Here is a 7,888-nt window from a genome sequence, read left to right as displayed (position 1 = left end):
TTTTTTTTTTTTTTTTGGACAACAAGAGATTGACTTACAGTATTATTTCTCCTTTCTGTCATACTGACTTGATTAAAAAATAAATAAAGAAATTGTGTTCAGTATGGAATGAAGAAAAACACTTTTCAAGAAAGATTTTTTTACAAGCTTGTTTCTGAACAGACAGACAATCTTGGTGATTTTTGTGGTTTTTTATTGTTAAAACCATTTCTCAGAAAGTGAAAGTAATCTTGCATTAAAAAAAAAAAAAAATAAATAAATACAAATATTGTGAGTCATTCATCAGGATCGAATGAGATCTGCAGTTTACACAGTGAAAATATTAAGTAAATATAATAAGTATATTATAAGTATTCAGCACATATTTGGAGACCAAAAAAGAGGTTTATAAATTGTGAATTGTTATTTCTGCATATGGTACCTGACATAAAACATGTTGAAGCATGTAGGCTGGGAAAACAATTATTCAGATATTTTCCTAAATAAGCATTTGTCTCTAGATTTCAAAGGATCAGTGAATAAAGATAACAACAACAGCAACAACAACATGAAATTACATGAAATATGATAATTAACAGACACATGTTGCATCACCAGTTAAAATGGACTAGTACAACATTTAAAATGCCTTCACAAATACAAAGTTTAATGAAATCATTAGATGAATCAAGATTAGAAAATTATGTATTTCTATTATGATTTTTGTAATAACTATTCATGGTGATTAAAGGTTCTTCTGTTGATCTCTGAATTTATTATTGCATTTAAAGCATTCATTACAGTATATGGAACAAATATGCTTGAAAGCTGCATGCAAAAATCCATAACAACATTGAGATGAAGATAAATCTTGCTGTAATCTGGCCTGTTGTTAGCAGAGTGTTTATTCTAATATTGTATTCATTACTATTTCCTCTCAATGCTGTGAGTTCTTCATTTCTGCAAAATAATTCAACACAAAAACATTTACTGAGCTCTCATGATTGCAGATCAATGTGAATCGTCTCAAAAACTCACCAGCTCTTCTTGCACAGATGATCTGAAGAAGAATCACAGTAGGAGCAGCAAACACTGCAAACTCAACAATAATCACAATCACTGCAGGAAAGATGAGAGAGAGGAATAAGAGAAATTGTAAATGACTGAAGTCAAGGCTATTAAACTACAATTGGTTATGTACTGACTAAGCATTTACAGAAGTATTGACAGTTTTAATGGTTTTAAAGTTTTACAGTTTTAAAGTTATTAGAGTGAAATAATTCAAATCAGACAGTTATAGGAGCCCCCTTGTGGCCTGGGGGAGAAGGGAAGGGATTTAGAAAAACTCAGTTTACATACAGAGACTGATTCTAGAAGAAACCACTGGAGGATGCATTTGAGTTCAGATTAACAATATGTACCCCTGGACCACAAAATCAGTCTTATGTTTGCAGCAATAGCCAAAAATACATTGGATGGGTCAAATTTACAGATTTTTCTTTTATGTCAAAAATCATTAGGATATTAAATAAAGATCATGTTCATTTTGTAAATTTCCCACCGTAAATATATCTTTTACTAACTTTTGATTAGTAATATGCATTGCTATGATCTTCATTTGGACAACGTTAAAGGTGATTTTCTCAATATTTAGATTGTTTGGCACCATCAGATAGTTGTATCTCAGCCAAATATTGTCCTATCCTAACAAACCATACATTAGTATGGTAAAAATCAATCTCGAGAAATTTACACTTATGTTTTGTGGTCCAGGGTCACATATTGTAGAACATATGTAGTAAAAAATCATCTTAGGAACAGTCAACAGTCTAGTTAGTGAAAAAAAAAAAAAAAAAAACAGATGGACTCCATCTCCTTGACAAATCTTATAAAAGAGTTACTTTGCAGATTACATGTGTGGAAAAAAAAAAAAAAAAAAAAAAAAATTGTGAGATCTGCTGATGTGTGTCAGTGATGATGAACCTTGTGCAGGAGCTGCTGATGTAGTTTGTCTTGAGAAGATCGTTCAGAATGTTCAGATGAATCCGTGGTTGGTAAGGTTACTTTTAAAATGTATTTTGTTACAGATTACAAAGTGCATGCTTTAAAAAGTATTTTTATGGGTGGGATGAACACATTTAGAACAATTATAAATGCATAACTAGATAAAAAAGTTTGTCAAGACAAACTTTAAGTTGGCTTGAGAAAGCCGGACCAGAAAGTTTGAAAAGTTTAAAAAGTCTGAAAAGTTTGAAAAGTTTAAAAAGTTTGAAAAGTTTGAAAAGTTAAGAAGTTTGAAAAGTTTAAATAGTTTAAGAAGTTTTAAGTTTGGATGGTTTTCAGTCTGATATATTTAGAAGTTTTAAAGTTTGAATGTAGTCTGTCAGATAAATAGATAGATAGTATTGGTCAGATTGTCAATCGACGGAAAGATAGATAGAGGATTCTAACATTATTACCAAGTTACTAGCATGTTGCTAGCATGTTTCTAGCATGACTAGCATTTCACTAGCATGTTTCTAACATGATTAGCATGTCGTTAGCATGTTCCTAGCATGATTAGCAAAGTTGCTAGCATGTTTCTAACATGATTAGCAAAGTTGCTAGCATGTTTCTAGCATGACTAGCATGTCACTAGCATGTTTCTAAAGTGATTAGCATGTCGCTAGCATGTTTCTAACATGACTAGCATGTCGCTAGCATATTTCTAGCATGATTAGCATGTCACTAGCATGGTGCTAGCATGATTAACAAAGTAGCTAGCATGTTTCTAGCATGACTAGCATGTCGCTAGCATGTTTCTAACATGACTAGCATGTCGCTAGCATGTTTCTAGCATGATTAGCATGTCACTAGCATGGTGCTAGCATGATTAGCAAAGTTGCTAGCATGTTTCTAACATGATTAGCAAAGTTGCTAGCATGTTTCTAGCATGATTAGCATGTCACTAGCATGTTTCTAACATGATTAGCATGTCACTAGCATGTTTCTAACATGATTAGCATGTCGCTAGCATGTTTCTAACATGACTAGCATGTCGCTAGCATGTTTCTAGCATGATTAGCATGTCGCTAACATGTTTTTAGCATGATTAGCATGTCAAGCATGTCGCATGATAGCATGTTTCTAACATGATTAGCATGTCGCTAGCATGTTTCTAGCATGATTAGCATGTCGCTAGCATGTTTCTAGCATGATTAGCATGTCACTAGCATGTTTCTAGCATGATTAGCATGTCGCTAGCATGTTTCTAGCATGATTAGCATGTCGCTAGCATGTTTCTAGCATGATTAGCATGTCGCTAGCATGTTTCTAGCATGATTAGCATGTCGCTAGCATGTTTCTAGCATGATTAGCATGTCGCTAGCATGTTTCTAGCATGATTAGCATAACATGATTTAGCATGTTTTTTTAGCATGATTAGCATGTCGCTAGCATGTTTCTAACATGATTAGCATGTCGCTAGCATGTTTCTAGCATGATTAGCATCTAGCATGATTAGCATGATTAGCATGTCGCTAGCATGTTTCTAACATGATTAGCATGTCGTTAGCATGTCTCTAGCATGACTAGCATGTCGCTAGCATGTTTCTAACGTGATTAGCATGTCGTTAGCATGTTTCTAACATGACTAGCATGTCTAGCATGTTTCTAGCATGTTTCTAGCATGATTAGCATGTCACTAGCATGGTGCTAGCATGATTAGCAAAGTTGCTAGCATGTTTCTAACATGATTAGCAAAAAGTAGCATTTTTCTAGCATTTTCTAGCATGACTAGCATGTCACTAGCATGTTTCTAACGTGATTAGCATGTCGCTAGCATGTTTCTAACATGACTAGCATGTCGCTAGCATGTTTCTAGCATGATTAGCATGTCGCTAACATGTTTTTTAGCATTACTAGCATGTCGCTAGCATGTTTCTAACATGATTAGCATGTCGCTAGCATGTTTTTTAAGATTACTAGCATGTCGCTAGCAGCATTTTTTAGCATTACTAGCATGTCGCTAGCATGTTTCTAACATGATTAGCATGTCTAGCAGCTAGATAGATAGATAGATAGATAGATAGATAGATAGATAGATAGATAAGGTTAGATGATAGATAGATAGATAGATAGATAGATAGATAGATAGATAGATAAGTTTAGATGATAGATAGATAGATAGATAGAGATAGATAGATAGATAGATAGGTTAGATGATAGATAGATAGATAGATAGATAGATAAGTTTAGATGATAGATAGATAGATAAGTTTAGATAGATAGATAGATAGATAGATAGATAGATAAGTTTAGATGATAGATAGATAGATAGAATGATAGATAGATAGATAAGGTTAGATGATAGATAGATAGATAAGTTAGATAGATAGATAGATAGATAGATAGATAGATAGATAGATAGATAGATAGATAGATAAGTTTAGATGATAGATAGATAGATAGAATAGATAGATAGATAGATAGAGGTAGATAGATAGATAGATAGATAGATAAGTTTAGATGATAGATAGATAGATAGATAGATAGATAGATAGATAGATAGATAGATAGATAGATAGATAGATAAGGTTTGAAGATAGATAGATAGATAGATAGATAGATAAATAAGGTTTGAAGATAGATAGATAGATAGATAGATAGATAGATAGATAGATAGATAAATAAGGTTTGAAGATAGATAGATAGATAGATAGATAGATAGATAGATAGATAGATAGATAGATAGATAAGGTTTGAAGATAGATAGATAGATAGATAGATAGATAAATAAGGTTTGAAGATAGATAGATAGATAGATAGATAGATAAGGTTTGAAGATAGATAGATAGATAGATAGATAGATAGATAGATAGATAGATAGATAGATAGATAGATAGATAGATAGATAGATTAGTTATTAGTTAGAAAGAACATAGATAGCTTAAAGCTTAATTGAGTATCAATGGCTTCTAGCAGTTTACATTAAACATAGTTCAAACAGACATGGACTTTTGGTCAATGAAAGTCTATGGGACTTTTTATGATTTTTAATATTAATTTTTAAGAAAACCGTAACTCAAACCAGTCTGAAAAGATATAGCACACTAAGTCAGAACAGTATGAAGATCTGACCCGAGTTTGGAGTATGTAGCTTGAACGGTCTAGGAGGAGTAGGTGTCCAAAAAATTTGCGTTAAGAAAAATAAGAAGAAGAATAATAATAAGTTTAAATACAATTTCAGTAAGTTGGCTTTCCCAAGCCAACTTAATTAATGCTTTGAGATTAATGTTTTAAATATAACATTTTAAACAGAGAAATATAAAATGATAGAAGGAAAATATGTTTTTAAATATGAAACTAAAACCACCAGTAGGTGGTGGCAAATCACTGTCTTAATGAAAGAGTCATGGAATAATTTGATTTGTTCAAAATGACTCATTCAGGAATGAATTTCATGCATTTGGTAAATAACATGGACAAGAGAGGATTCAGTAAAACTCGCAGCAGTGACAATTCTTTTTTGTGCACTGTACCTCGTGTAGAAGTTACTGCTGTCGTTGTAGTTGATTTTGTGTTGTGGACTGGAATCTCTGCTATTGCTGAATCAGCTTGAGCTGTAAAGATGAATGTTGGTTCAGATTAATCATACTGTAGAAAATGACAATCATATTTTAATTAGTAAACAAGATGACACTATACTAGCATGTCTAACAGAGACTCTATGTAACTGATTGATGAGATTGTTTTCTCACCTGAACTCTTGACAGTATATGTGACTGAGGTCTTGACTTGATTTCTGTGAGTAACTTCACATCTCCACTCTCTGTTGTCATCTTCATTCAGGAGTGTTGTATTCAGAGTGATGATACAGTGTCCTGGAGCTGATTCCTGATATCTGGAGTCTGATATTGTCAGTTTAACACCAGCCTGATTCACCCAGAACAGCTGAATTCCCTCAGAAGGACCTGAATCATCACAAGAGACTCCAGTATATGAATACAACTGACAGTAGAGAGTCACAGAGCTGCCTGCACTGATCTCAGTCTGTGAGGATGATGAAGAGACTGAAACACAAAATAACACACAAAATCACACACTTTTCAGTTATCATGGAGTTTAAAAATGAAGAATTTGCCGTTTTTAAATTGACCACATAATCATAAAATTACCATGAAGAACATTCAGATAAACATGTGAATCATTTCCTTGTTGTTGTCCATTTACTGTCCACTGTTGGCAGGTGTAAAGTCCATAATCTTCTTTTGTGACGCTCGTGATGTTCAGAGAGCAGTCAGACCCCAGACTCAGTCTCTCATGTATCTCGATGTCTTTCTTGTTTATCCCTCCAGCAATCAGTTCAACTGCTGCTGAATGTCTGAATCTTTCATAATTCCAGGTAGTTGATTTGCAGTCATGAAGAGCATTATTACAGGGCAGACGGACATTTTCACCAGAACTGATGAACACATGAGCATCATCCACTCCACTGGTACCTGAAACACAATTTGTAAAGGAAACAGATTGATTTAGCTCCAAGGGAATTAACACTGCAATGGACATTAATATCCAAAACATAGAAGACAAGCTTCTACATCAATGAAAGGTGGTATACAGATGTAACAAGATGTAAGAAGATGTGCTGTTCTGATCTAGATGCGCTTCTCATTAACTGTAAGCCATTCTATTCACCACAAGAGTTTTGCTCATTTGTTTTCGTAAATGTGTACATTCCACCGCAAGCACATGTGAACCTGGCTTTACAGAAACTTGCTGATCAGATCACAGAATAAAAACACCTGGATTCTGTTATTATAATTGTTGGGGACTTTAATAAAACTAATATCATCTTGTGTGAACTGCCAAAATACAGACAGCATGTTACATGTCCCACCAGAGACAGTAATATACTGGACCATTGTTACACAGTAATTAAGGATGCATATCACTCTGTCCCATGGGCAGCTTTGGGGCTCTCGGATCACTGTCTGGTTCATCTTATACCAACCTACAGGCAAAAACAGAAATTTGCTAAACCTGTAGTAAAGACTGTAAAGAGATGGAACAATGAAAGAGAGCAGGTTTTACAAGCCTGTTTCGAATGGACTGATTGGAGTGTTTTCAAAGCTGCTGCCACCGATCTGGATGAGCTCACAGAGACTGTAAGATCCAATTTCTGTGAGGATATGTGCATTCCTACCAGAACTTATTTAACATTCAACAATGATAAGCCATGGTTTACAGCAAACCTCAGACAACTTTGTCAGGCCAAAGAGGATGCCTACAGAAAAGGGGACAGAGTTTTGTATAATACAGCCAGGAACACACTGAATAAGGAGATTAGAGTGGGAAAAATGTTAGAAGATCAGTTCACTTTGAACAAACCAGCTTCAATGTGAAAAGGTCTGAAAGCCATCACCAGTGGCACTTCTACACTGAATTGCTCCCCGGGTGAGACTCCCCCCAGACATTCAGGAAGTGAAACTTGTATAATGTATACATTCATTCCACACAGACTGATATATTTCAAGTGTTTATTTCTTTTAATTTTGATGATGACAACTAATAAAAACCCCAAATTCAGTATCTCAGAAAATTAGAATATTGTGAAAAGGTTCAGTATTGAAGACACCTGGTGCCACACTCTAATCGGCTAATTAACTCAAAACACTTGAAAAGGCCTTTAAATGGTCTCTCAGTCTAGTTCTGTAGGCTACACAATCATGGGGAAGACTGCTGATTTGACAGTTGTCCAAAAGACGACCATTGACACCCTGCACAAGGAGGGCAAGACACAAAAGGTCATTGCAAAAGAGGCTGGCTGTTCACAGAGCTCTGTGTCCAAGCACATTAATAGAGAGGCAAAGGGAAGGAAAAGATGTGGTAGAAAAAAAGTGTACAAGCAATAGGGGTAACCGCACACTGG

The 7,888-nt window shown here is 34.5% G+C and overlaps 1 pseudogene; it reads right to left on the bottom strand.

The window, feature by feature from the left end:
* Nucleotides 1-218: 218 nt before the first annotated feature.
* LOC127161235 (uncharacterized) overlaps nt 219-7,888 on the bottom strand; it is a 216,886-nt pseudogene continuing 209,216 nt past the window's right edge.

This window comes from Labeo rohita, chromosome 3 (assembly GCF_022985175.1).
Source record: "Labeo rohita strain BAU-BD-2019 chromosome 3, IGBB_LRoh.1.0, whole genome shotgun sequence".
In the NCBI taxonomy this organism is placed as follows: Eukaryota; Metazoa; Chordata; class Actinopteri; order Cypriniformes; family Cyprinidae; genus Labeo; species Labeo rohita.
Note: the sequence above shows the minus strand (reverse complement) of the source record. Positions and strands in the feature narration are given on the sequence as shown.